This window comes from Trachypithecus francoisi, unplaced genomic scaffold (assembly GCF_009764315.1).
Source record: "Trachypithecus francoisi isolate TF-2019V2 unplaced genomic scaffold, Tfra_2.0 Lachesis_group13, whole genome shotgun sequence".
Lineage (NCBI taxonomy): Eukaryota > Metazoa > Chordata > Mammalia > Primates > Cercopithecidae > Trachypithecus > Trachypithecus francoisi.
In genome coordinates this window covers 34,984,472-34,997,204 of record NW_022681458.1, presented here as the reverse complement: position 1 = coordinate 34,997,204, position 12,733 = coordinate 34,984,472, and the positions used below count along the sequence as shown (strand labels likewise).

The 12,733-nt window shown below is 40.9% G+C and overlaps 1 protein-coding gene across 7 annotated transcripts in view; it reads right to left on the bottom strand.

Annotated features, from left to right (window-relative positions):
- Positions 1 to 9,058, bottom strand: part of GPR1 (G protein-coupled receptor 1) — a 48,038-nt gene extending 38,980 nt beyond the window's left edge. For 3 of the 7 annotated variants that reach the window (XR_004441611.1, XR_004441612.1, XM_033230568.1), the window contains exon 1: positions 4,297 to 4,422. The gene's annotated coding sequence lies outside the window, so the exon portion shown is untranslated. Of the gene's footprint in view, positions 1 to 4,296; positions 4,423 to 8,375; positions 8,628 to 8,822 lie in introns of those variants that run through there. The other 4 variants (XM_033230569.1, XM_033230570.1, XM_033230571.1 and 1 more) reach the window with 4 other exon arrangements.
- Between the last annotated feature and the right edge of the window lie 3,675 nt (positions 9,059 to 12,733).

Genomic DNA, 12,733 nt, shown 5'->3' with positions numbered 1-12,733 from the left:
CCTGGGTTCAAGTGATTCTCCTGCCTTAGCCTCCTGAGTAGCTGGGATTACAGTGTGCACCACCACGCTCAGCTAATTTTTGTATTTTTAGTAGAAATGGAGTTTTGCCATGTTGGCCAGGCCGGTCTCGAACTCCTGACCTCAGGTGATCCACCTGCCTCAGCCTCCCAAAGTGCTGAGATTATAGGCATGAGCCACTGTGCCCAGCCTTTCCATTTTTATTTGCATACTGATCTCACATTTCCTCTCCTCTCAGAGGTCAAAGGCTGTGCCAAGCTCCTCCCTCCCAGTAAGTTCTTCTGCAAGGCTACTCAGGCCAGGAAGGACTTCTGGTATGCCCCAGCAGCTGGCCAAAGTCAAGATCTTCTCATCTCACTAGGACCTATGATGGCATACCAAAACCCTCACACCTTCTCACCTTCCCCATGAACTGTGAGCCTTCATACTTCAGTTCAGATCCAATCCCTTCCTTTTCTGAACTCTATATTCTCTAGGCACTACACAATTTTAAAACTTCTTAGTTTATGAACTTAATTCTGCATCCCAGGCAGCACAACTCAAAGCTTTCTGAGGTTAACAACTCACCATTAAAATATCCTGTCTTCTCCCATCACACTAACTGAGGGTTCAGTCAATATTTGCTTGATTGACAATGACAAATATAGGTGGATTCTCTTAGTTAAGGCTAAACACCTCTCCGACAGGGGAAAATATTAGACTTCTAAATAAGTATCCCAAATTTTATAGTTTCCATCTTCCTCTGCCTGACGATGAAGGTGAAAACTGAGAGTAAAACAAACATATTACATCATCCAAAAAGCCCTAACATACCTTATTTATTTGCTTTGTTGAATTCTTTTTATCACAAAACAGGTCTTTATTTGCACCTGTCCTGTAGAGAGTTGCTGTTTGCAATGTTTCACACACTCGATTTACATGGCTAGCTGAGTTTGTTTGCTGAATAAAAGGCAAAGAGACCAAGTTTGGGCAATTGGATCTCCCCTAGGTCAATTTGCTTCGCCCAGAGATAAACTTTTCTGTAGGCAAAGCCAGGTCCCATTCCTCACCCCTGCCCTTCTCCACTCCAATGAAGGGAGGATTGCATAATTTCTAGCAAAAATTTGTGCCTGATTCATGTTATATTTTATTCCTATTGATGCCACTTTCTTTAACAATGAAGAACATTTTTCCACTTATTTGAGTCTCAGTAAAATAATCGGAACATAATAAGATCAAGTTCATATTGAAAAATATGAAAACAGTGTCTGAATAGATCTTTTTCACTAAATATTAAGTACCCATTGTATATGCTAGATATACATTATACATATTAACCCATTATATAGATCACACTGAGTAATGACTTAATAAGAAGGGGTAAAAAAAAAATCCAAAAAGGAATTGGAGAGTTTTGGAAGGAATCTTGTCCATTTGATTTATTGTAAAGGAAAGGAAGCTGAGGTCCAGAGAGTTTACACTGCCTCATGCCACGAGACAAGTTAGAGGCAAAGCTCAGGACGACTTGGCAAAATCAAAATTACAAGTATAAAGATATCATGCAGTTATAGATTTGAGGCATATTTGGAAATTGTCCGAGTTCAAGGGAGTGCTATGTTATTAATCTTAATTTAACTAGTTATGCCTTTTCTACCTTTTAATTTTGTACTACCAGTTTTTTTTGTGGCATAGTGTCTATTACTTTTGTTAAATATTTGATGAGGCAGTAGCCATACTGAAGTTAATGTCACCAAAGAAACCAGGTGAATTAGGACTGAATATCACCACCAGATTTAAAAGTTTAACTTTGTGGTTTATATGGTAATTCAGACCTGAAAAAAAATAGATGGTTTTTTTTTCCCCTAGAGACAGGGTCTCACTATATTGCCCAGGCTGGACTTCATCTCTTGGGTTCAAGAGATCCTCCTGCCTCAGCCTCCTGAGTAGCTAGGACTCTAGCTGCACACCACTGCACCTGGCAATATTATAAAGTTTTAACGTTATAAAAATAATGTACCATTAGACTAAGTTTGGGGAAAAGGAATGGATATATTGCCTGAAGCAGTATAGAATACACAAGGGTGGCATAAAAACTATTTTGAGCAGAAGGGATTTGAGTTCTGAAATCTCTTATCTGCCTAAAAGCAGAGACTTCCAAAAGAACTCAAGAGGCCGGGCACGGTGGCTCAAGCCTGTAATCCCAGCACTTTGGGAGGCTGAGACGGGCAGATTACGAGGTCAGGAGATCAAGACCATCCTGGCTAACACGGTGAAACCCCGTGTCTACTAAAAAAAATACAAAAAACTAGCCGGGCGAGGTGGCGGGCGCCTGTAGTCCCAGTTACTCAGGAGGCTGAGGCAGGAGAATGGCGTAAACCCGGGAGGCGGAGCTTGCAGTGAGCTGAGATCCGGCCACTGCACTCCAGCCAGGGCGACAGAGCGAGACTCCGTCTCAAAAAAAAAAAGAACTCAAGAAACCTTAACTTGCCATAGATTAGATTCCCTCCCTGGAAGCAATCAGGGAAGACTGACCCTTATCACCAGAGATGAGAAGTCTGCACCACACCTGAACAGATACTGTCACCAAAACTATCATATCACTGGTCTGTTCTCCTAAGGACCCATTTATGTTTCCAAAAAGTCATTTGTTTTCCCATAAGTGCCCTTCTCTTCCATTTCTCCTATTCTATTAAGATGGCATATATAAAGCAAAACAAAAAACAAAAAAACACACACATAAAAAAAAAGAGAAAAAAAAAGATGGCATGTGAGCCCCAAATTCTAACTGCCCATCTGAGTCACTTTTTTATTTTTTATTTTTTATTTTTTTTTATTTTTTTAAGATAGGGTTAGGTTCTGGTTGCCCAGGCTGGAATGCAGTGGCACAATCATAGCTCACTCAGCAACTTCTGAGTCACATTTACTTGGGCACGCCCATATCTACATACATACAATTAAATTTTGTTTTCTCTTGCTAATCTTTCTTCTGTCAATTTCATTTGCTGGTGCCTAATAATAAATCTAAGAGGGAACAGAAGTTTTTTCTCCTTGACACATCTATAATCTCACCATCAGAGTAACACATCTATTATCAGTTTTGCATATTCAATCTTTTCTACTTCATTTATTTTTACATGATTATAATTCTGGTTAACATGATCTGTTATTAAATATGTATTTCAGGGACATGACAATTAGTGGTCAAGTAACAGAAAATGTATGACCTTTTATAAACTAAGTGACTTAAATCAGATAAAATAATAAAATAGGCCATGAAACACATAATAATCTAGTGTCTGGAAGATGTACAAATATGATGAGAATTATTCACTAAGAATAATTACTTGTAACTTGAGACCCAGGAAAGGTCCCTTGGCCTTTTTTTTTTTTGTTTAAACGAAAATACCATCGGATTCATGTAACAACAGGTTTGTGGATTCTTGAGTGAATGAGTCTGCCTTAAGTGAAAAAGGCAGTTTAAGAGCATTATTGCCAGTGAAAGTTCTGTTGTCAAACTTTATTTGGTTTTCATTAGTTTTCTTTTGGAGGAAAAGATAAAAGGCAATCGGTGCTCACAGTTTCTGACTAGAAAAGGAACAACTGAATAGCTGAACCCTTCTCTCCCACAGTCTTCCCTGCATTTAGCCGTCTACCCCTTGTTGGGAGAGCCCAGATGCCAATTATTCTAACAAGAAATTGATAGCGAGATTCGACAAGGCAACAACAACAAAGAAATGGGAGAGCACAACAAACCACAAACCTTTCATCGTAAAAATGGGGAGCCAGTGGCAGGGAACCGCATTACAACTCAGTTTAGAACTTTTTTCCCACCTTGTAATCTAAAGAGGGCGATATCAATTTTCCTCTCGGAGTACCAATTTTTTTCTACTAGTTTCTCAACAGTGAGTCTTCCACAAACGATGTTTGACTATTTCTAGATCACAACTCGTTAAAAGCCAGATTTATGAGCTGTAATTATGTAGGTAAAAGCTGAGAAAATTACTGAAAGTTCTTCTTTGTCCGCCCACCCCGGCAACATGCTCATTTTCTCTCTTGCAGTGTTTTAGGATTAATCAGCAGCTGTAGCGAACCCTGTAGGATCGTCCCTAAACACTTTTGCCAAGACCAAAAATATGAATCTGCAGACAGAGCATTTTGTAAACGATCAGTAGTCCTTTTCCTTTTTTGCCAGCTGATAGTTAGTCAAATACTGTTTTGTAAATAAATCATCTGCAGGAATCCTCATCCGGTCAGCTGTAAATGTGTCAGTTTGAGGAAAACAAACAGGACAGCACTTACCAGTTAATTTTCTGTGAGGAGAGAAGCTATTGTCATGCCTGGGTGTACCTTCCCGGTTCCAGAATGAAATGGAGGGTGGTGTTCAGAACGGCTGCATTCCTCATTCCACTTTTATCTGGCTTTTGAAATGACAGTGTAGAGAAGAATGATGTTGGGTTTTGAATGTGGTTCTTCCCTTCCCCCACCACCCTCCATAAAAATTCATCATGCAATCCTAGAGAAAAGTAAGCAATGAGCATATTGTACAAATTAATTCTTTCGACCAGCATGTGTTGGTGTAACAAGTTTGTTTTTTGAATGGAAATCACTGCTACTAGCTGTTCTGCAGGCTGAAAATCAGTTACGGATGGGGGGCACCCACCCCTCCTTTATCTGGGTAGGCTTTTGCTTATGAAAAGTGAAGTTAAATTAGCAGAGATGGAATGTTCTTCAAATGCATGGTATAAGGCTCATCAGGAGATTTTACTTTCTGTGCTTCAGTGTGTCCTGATAGTGAAGAGATGGAATCACATATTGGTTAATTGTGAATTTTAACTTTTTTTTTTTTTTTTGAGTCGGAGTCTCACTCTGTCACCCAGGCTAGAGTGCAATGGCACAATCTCGGCTCACTGCAACCTCCGCCTCCCAGGTTCAAGTGATTCTCCTGCCTCAGCCTCCCGAGTAGCTGGGATTACAGGCACCCGCCACCATGCCCGGTTAATTTTTGTATTTTTAGTAGAGACGGGGTTTCATCATGTTGGCCCTGCTGGTCTTGAATTCCTGACCTCAGGTGATCCACCCACCTCAGTTTCCCAAAGTGCTGGGATTACAGGCATGAGACACCATGCGTGGCCTTAAAGATTTGATTTTTTTTTTTTTTTTTGAGATGGAGTCTCGCTCTGTTGCCCAGGCTGCAGTGCAGTGGTGTGATCACGGCTCACTGCAACCTCCACCTCCCTTGTTCAAGGAATTCTCCACGTCAGCCTCCTAAGTAGCTGGAATTACAGGCATGCCCAGCTAATTTTTTTGTATTTTTAGTAGAGACGGGGTTTCACCATATTGGCCAGGCTGGTCTCGAACTCCTGACCTTGTGACCCACCCACCTCAGTCTCCCAAAGTGCCCAGCCTAAAGGTTTGATTTTTATCCCTGGTCACCATCTGTGGGCCTGGCAGATGTGGGCACATCTGTGTACCTGAGGCAGGACTCAGAATTCATAAATTCAAGGGATGAGAAGTGTGGAGCTGGAAGGTAGGCACGCCTTGATGTGGCGAGCTTACCTCTGACAGCTAGCTATCTTTATTTTTTTTTTATTTATTATTATTATTATTATTTGAGATGGAGTCTTACTCTGTTGCCCAGCATGGAGTGCAGTGGCGCAATCTCGGCTCACTGCAAGCTCCGCCTCCCGGGTTCACGCCATTCTCCTGCCTCAGCCTCCCGAGTAGCTGGGACTATAGGCGCTCGCCACCACACCTGGCTAATATATATATATATTTTTTTTATTTTTTTATTTTTTTTTATTTTTGTATTTTTAGTAGAGACGGGGTTTCACCATGTTAGCCGGGATGGTCTCGATCTCCTGACCTCATGATCCGCCCGCCTCGGCCTCTCAAAGTGCTGGGATTACAGGCGTGAGACACTGAGCCCGGCTGCTATCTTTATTTTTGAATGGTCTAACTTCAGCTTAACAATGTGATACCTGAAATTGCACATTGTTAGGCCGTGAAAGGTCAGCTGCCAGAGAAGCACAGGATTTTGTTTTTGTCCACTGTTAAAGACCAAGTGTAGGAAATCTAAAGCAGGAATTCTCACGGTGGGGGTCGGAAAAAGTGGGGAGCACTTTTTCAAACTATAAATATCCCTCTGCTCTATAAGAATATATGCTCTTCCACACCTACCCGCAATCCCTTGATTCAATCTTGGCATATTTTTCAGTGTTTTGTGAGACCGGATGAATAGATGTGGTCAGTGAAGGGGGTACTTAGTAGAGCTCTGCTAGTTTCCATTCCTTTGCATTAGCAGTATTAATATTTACTATAGTCTATACTATGTTCTGTAATCACACAAAATCACAATTTCATCTGTAAAAGTCATTATTGAGGAGAATCTCAGGAAGTTTTGGTTACTTTATATGAGTTTATTTTTGGCTGTAGAGCAGGAACCATTGAGTAGCAAAGAATATAAAAAGCGACAAGAGAAATGACATTGATCAAGGACTGTCCTATGTGCCAAGGGTAGTTTAAGCACAGTACACAATGAAACCCAGGAAACTGTATGCATTTTTATGTTTTAGCCACCACCTAAAACAATTAAAACATATGCTTTCTTAGCTTTGAAATTAGTCTAAGAAACAATAAATAAAAGGAATAATAAATAAAATATCTCTGCAAATGTGCCTTATAGTTTGATGTATGTTTGAAGAGCTTCCCTTTGACACCCTAAGGCATGACTTGCAGTTGATCTGTTATGCAAAAGGAGCTGAAGTGCTCAGGTGTACTAGAGATAAGCTACTTGCCACCTCGGAGCATTAAGGGTATAGTAGATACCAGCCAGGTGGTTGGTGCATCGGTTAAGCTGGTGGGCCAGTTAATTGGAGATCTGTTAAGAGAGCCTTTCGTGTAAGTGGCAGAGTTGGGGTTTGGTTCCAGATGTTCTGACTTCAAATACCGTTATCTTAAGAGACTTAATCATTGGGCTATCCATCTCCTTATTGGAAGAGACATTTACAGAATTGAGTGTATGAGAGGAAGGGATAGCAAAACTTCTGCCAGGTAGAAGGATTTCAGGATAGTTTTGCCACTTTTTAAAAAATCATTTGCAAATTTTCTGAAGGCTGTTATGGCTAGTATTTCAAGGGGTTTCTTTTTATAATATATATTTTTTATTTTTAAAAATAGAGACAGGAACTGGGCGTGGTGGCTCACACCTGAAATCCTAGCACTTAGGGAGGTGGAGGTGGGTGGATCACCTGAGGTCTGGAGTTCGAGACCAGCCTGACCAATATGGTGAAACCCTGTCTCTACTAAAAATACAAAAATTAGCCAGAAGTGGTGGTGTGCGCCTGTAGTCCCCAGCTACTTGGGAGGCTGAGGCAGGAGAGTCGCTTGAACCAGGAGGTGGAGGTTGCAGTGAGCCGAGATAGTGCCACTGCACTCCAGCCTGGGCAACACAGCAAGATGCCGTCTCAAAATAAAAATAAAAATAGAGACAGGGTCTCACTCTATTGCTCAGGCAGGTCTTAAACTCCTGGGCTCAAGTAATCCTCCTGCCTCAGCCTCCCAAAATACTGGGATTACAGGCATAGGGCACCATGCCTGGTCTCAACGGGTTTTTGACAGGAGAATGTGTGCAAGGAGGTCTATAGGGCCAACTGGGCTCAGAGATGGAAGATACACAATGCCACTATCATATTATTCTGGGGAATAGGATCTCCCATTTCATAAAAATAGCACTTCTCCACTAATGCTTGAAATATCACTATTAGAAAACTGTTCTTTTGAAGATATTACATTGTAAAAGAGAAGATTCATATTAATCTAATGAAGCTTCAATAGTGAGAAAGGGTTGGGCGATTTTAAGTGGGTCATCCCCTCCCCTCCCATCAACCCCATGAGAAAAATTGGGGTTGCCAACTTGGCCTTTCATCTTTTGATATCATTAAGGTTAGTATTATTCTTTCTCTTTCTTGTGTGATGTTAGAATAGCATATTTCCCCCAAACATCTGAAAACTCTGATGACAGAAATTTTAGAAATAGACATTTGGGAGAATATTATATCATCAGGTCATATTAATTTTTGTCAATTATCTTTTCTAACCTTTTTGTTGTTGTTTGAAAAAGAAATCTGTCTGGAACAAAAGCATTGGAAAAGATATATACAAAAGGACACTTTCTTACAAAGAAGCTGATTAATGAGAAACAAAGACACCAGTTTTTTCCTCCTGTCATACAGGGTAATGACTATCTTGCGTAAATGCCTTTCTTAGGCCTGGCTCTTCAGGGTAGTCAGGTTGGAGATTACACTTGGGGGGCCCTTACTTGGTTAAACTGTGAGGCTGGAGACACACAAAGCTTTTTCCAGAGACTGAAATGAACTCACAGTGGCAGGCTCAGTAGCCCTGGGGGTCACAGCGAGGAACCATGGCAACCCAGCCATACAGGGAAGTTTTCATCCACTTAAAGCAGAGAATTCTTAAAGGCTTCTAAATGAGGACGAAGCCTTGTCTAGATTCTCGCTTCTAATTCTGTTTTGCCCCATGTAGAAAGTAAGTCTTGAGGGTACTCAGTGGGAAAGTCTGCGGAGGACTTAGTTCTCCATCTCTTCCACTAAGATTTCTGAAGTTCTAATTACCTGTAGAAATGCGGGGAACAGCTTCTGTTTTATCTCTACTTTGAATAAACCTTCTTTTAATATGCCAAATGCAAATTCAAAAGAGATCCAGATTCAAAACATTTTTAGGTTGGTTTTCTTAACTACAATCTACTGACTCAGACACATGGCATGCAGGCGGGGTGTGAAGCTTTGGGGGGCAAGGCAAGCACTCACCTCTCGGAAGTTGCCGGTGCCTGTGGCTGCTGCGGGAAAGCGCCTGACCAAAGTTTTCAGGGCTCTGGGCTCTGTCTGAATCCTTGTGGTTTAATGATTTCTCTGGGAGAACAGGTCACAGCTGCCCTGAGTCTAGGAAGTATTTCCTCTCTTTGCAACAAAGGGAGATACATAATCTTTTAAGTTATTGCCCTGGAAAAGGAAATGTGGTTTGCCAGTGGTTAAGTAAATCTGTTGTACATCAGTTAGTCAACAGCATCTGGGTGACACCATTGTTGGCCCTGATTTAAGAGAAAGGGCTGCTGTGGACATTCAGGTCACTCCCAATTACCTACTCTAATTATGCTACTTTTCTCATTAAACTGCAGATAATTGTGGCTATGATGTAAGTGTATCTGGAGTTTTCCAAAATGCCACATTTTAGGAAAGGAAAAGGATTAGATAAAACAGCATATTTTCTCAACCTCTTTAAACTTGTTCAGCTGCTACTTTTGCATTTTTCATTAGGAAATTGGTAGCCTGGGGGCTCACTGCAGCTGTGAATGTGTTTTGTTTGTGAAGCAGTGTTTTCTAGAGTTTGAATTAATTTCCAACCTTTAGAAGTCAGGAATCTTAGCCATCTAGATTATTGGCTCCTCATGAAAAAATCAGCAGATTTGGGTACACTGGACCCATGTCCCAACAAGGATACTGTTTGAGCTGCCTGCGTAGTGGCTTACTCCCAGCACCACCTGCCCGCTTTTGGCAGGGCATTGCGTGCCAGCTCCACACCTTTCTCCTCTGTCCTCCTCACTCATGGACACTGTTTGGATCCTCCAGCAATTTGCACTTTCAATTTTTGTATCTCTTTCTGATTCTTTTCCTATTGAGTTTCTTCCATTTAGGAAAATTGAATATGCAGAATGATAAGTCACTGGGTGCTTATTTTTATTGCATAAGGAACTTTAGATTTGTTCATTAAAAGAAAATGAATCCCCAATGTTTCCCTACTAAAACCTGAATGCATTATAAAGCATTATGAAATTAACAAAACCAACCATGCCGAACTTAACTATGGAATGGAGGTATGATGAAAGGCCATGTAGGAGGAAGCAGTCCACCCAGGTGTAGGCAATAAAGGGACTACTGTCTGTAGCGAATTTAAAAAACGATAATAAAACCAACTAAAGCCCTTCTGCTTTTTGTTGACACCATATGCCAGCAATTCTCAACTCAATGAACTACTCCTCCCCTCAAGAGACCTCTTGTTGGTTTTGGTTTAAGTTGTGAACAATTACTGTGATTATAATGAGCTGTAGTTTCATGAATATGTATAATCTACTCTTAAATAGACAATGTATTTTACATAAAAAATAACTATTCTTATTTTAATGTTTGTTACTTCTCTTTAATTGACAATGTATTTTACATTGAAGATAACTGAAACAACTCCCATTTATAAAGATGCCCCGATGCCATGTGTTGATTCAGATATGCTTTCTCTTGAGATTAAGTTGATAATGGTTCCAAAACATTGGCACAGCTTGTATTTTCCCATTGCGATCTATGTGCCTGCATTCAAGCAATAGATTCAAAATACATAATGATAGCACAACCATGGCAAAATAAAGAAGTTGGCATTTCAACTTCTTTATTCCATATTTTCTCTTGGAAGTTTTAGTTTTTTTTTTTTTTTTTTTTGAGACGGAATCTCGCTCTGTCGCCCAGGCTTGAGTGCAGTGGCTGGATCTCAGCTCACTGCAAACTCCATCTCCTGGGTTTATGCCATTCTCCTGCCTCAGCCTCCCGAGTAGCTGGGACTACAGGCGCTCGCCACCTCGCCCGGCTAGTTTTTTGTATTTCTTTTAGTAGAGACGGGGTTTCACTGTGTTCACCAGGATGGTCTCGATCTCCTGACCTCGTGATCCGCCCGTCTCGGCCTCCCAAAGTGCTGGGATTATAGGCTTGAGCCACCGCACCCAGCCGGAAGTTTTAGTTTTTAAAAATTTTAAACAGTGAAACCAAAAGTCCTTCAAGGTGTACTATTTTTTTTCCCCTTTGGCAATTGTAAATTTTAGTCCATAGATGAAAATTTTGGCTGAATTTGGATATTTTTTACATTAATTTTTTTTTTTTTTGAGATGGAGTCTCACTCTGTCGCCCAGGCTGTAGTGCAGTGGCACGATCTCGGCTCACTGCAACCTCTGTCTCCCAGGTTCAAGCGATTCTCCTGCCTCAGCCTCCCCAGTAGCTGGGATTACAGGCATGCACCACCACGCCCAGCTAATTTTTGTATTTTTAGTAGAGATGGGGGTCTCGCCATGTTGGCCAGGCTGGTCTTGAACTCCTGATCTCCAGTGATTTGCCCGCCTTGGCCTCCCAAAGTGCTAGGATTACAGGCATGAGCCACAGTGCCCGGTCTAAAAATTATTTCAAAAAATGGTCACTCTGGGAGCTGAGGCAGGAGGATCACTTGAGCCCAAAAGTTCAAGACCAGCCTGGGCAACATAGTGAGACTCTGTCTCTACCAAAAAAAAAAAAAAAAAACTGGGTATGGTGGATTGTACCTGTGGTCCCAGCTACTTGGGAGACTGAGGTGGAAGGATCGCTTGACCCTGGGACTTTGAGACTGCAGTGAGGTGTGATTGTGCCACTGCATTCTGGAGCCTGGGTGACAGAGGAAGACCTTGTCTCAAAAAAAAAAAAAAATTTAAAAAAAAAGAGGAGGGAAAAAGTTAAAAAAAAGAATTTTAAAAAAAATTCTATTTTAAAACTACAAACTGAATCAAGAAGTAAAGGCATTATGGCAATGATGTGATTAATAGTTGCCTAAATTGTACGTTCTGCAGACATTTCAATTTTTTAAAAATTTAGTTATTAATTGCTGGACAATTATTTGCATAAAATATTATTATGTCATACTATAAGCAAGAGAGCTATGGTCAAATTGTTAGTTAGATATAAAAACTGTGAGGAAATCATTGTCCATTTTTTCTTTTCTTGTACTGTGGCTATATATTACTCATTTATTTTTAATTTAGCTTCCTGGTATAATTATATATTATGAGGTTCAATTAAAAAAAAATTCTGTGGTAGCTCATGCCTTAGTGTGGTGGCTCACACCTGAAATCCCAGCACTTCGGGAGGCTGAGGCGGGAGGATTGCTTGAGTGCAGAAGTTCGAGACCAGCCAGAGCAACATAGTGAGACCCTGTCTGTAAAAATTAGCATGGCAGCACATGCCTGTAGTCCAAGCTACTTGGAGGCTGAGATGTGAGAATTACTGGAGCCCAGGAGGTTGAGGGTGCAGTGAACCACGATCATGCCACTGTACTCCAGTCTGGGCAACAGAATGAGACTCTAAAACAAACACACAAACAAAAAAACACCTCACCATCTGCAATTTTTGTTTCATTTCATGATATTACTGAAATTATTCTGGTCATATTGAAAAAGGGGGTACTAAAAATTGATCTACTATAGTTGCCAGCCTAGATACACCACTGCAATGGTACACAGAGACATCAAAGTAATGTAGGAGGAAAAAGTTCCTGTGTACCCTCTTAAATTTGGAAGCTGGGGCTTGCAAACTGAACTGACAAAAGACAGATTAACAGGAGAAAAGATTTATTTCACGAGCACACAGGGTCTTCACAGAAAAGAATAAAAAACCCAAAGAAGCAGTTTGGAGCTTATATACCATTTTAACAAAGGATGATAAATTGTAGAGGAGTGACTAGACAAAGGGAAGTGAGGTGGTTTGGGCTTCTAGGGGCAGTAAATTGTGGGCAGGTGACTAGGAAATGTATAGTAGACAAGGCTTGTTAAGTAAAGTTTGTTATGCAGGATGTGAGGGTGATCTGGTTGTGACATCTCTCACCCCATTGATTGCCAAGGTTGATTCAGCTGATCTGGATGGCTAGGCGGGTGTCC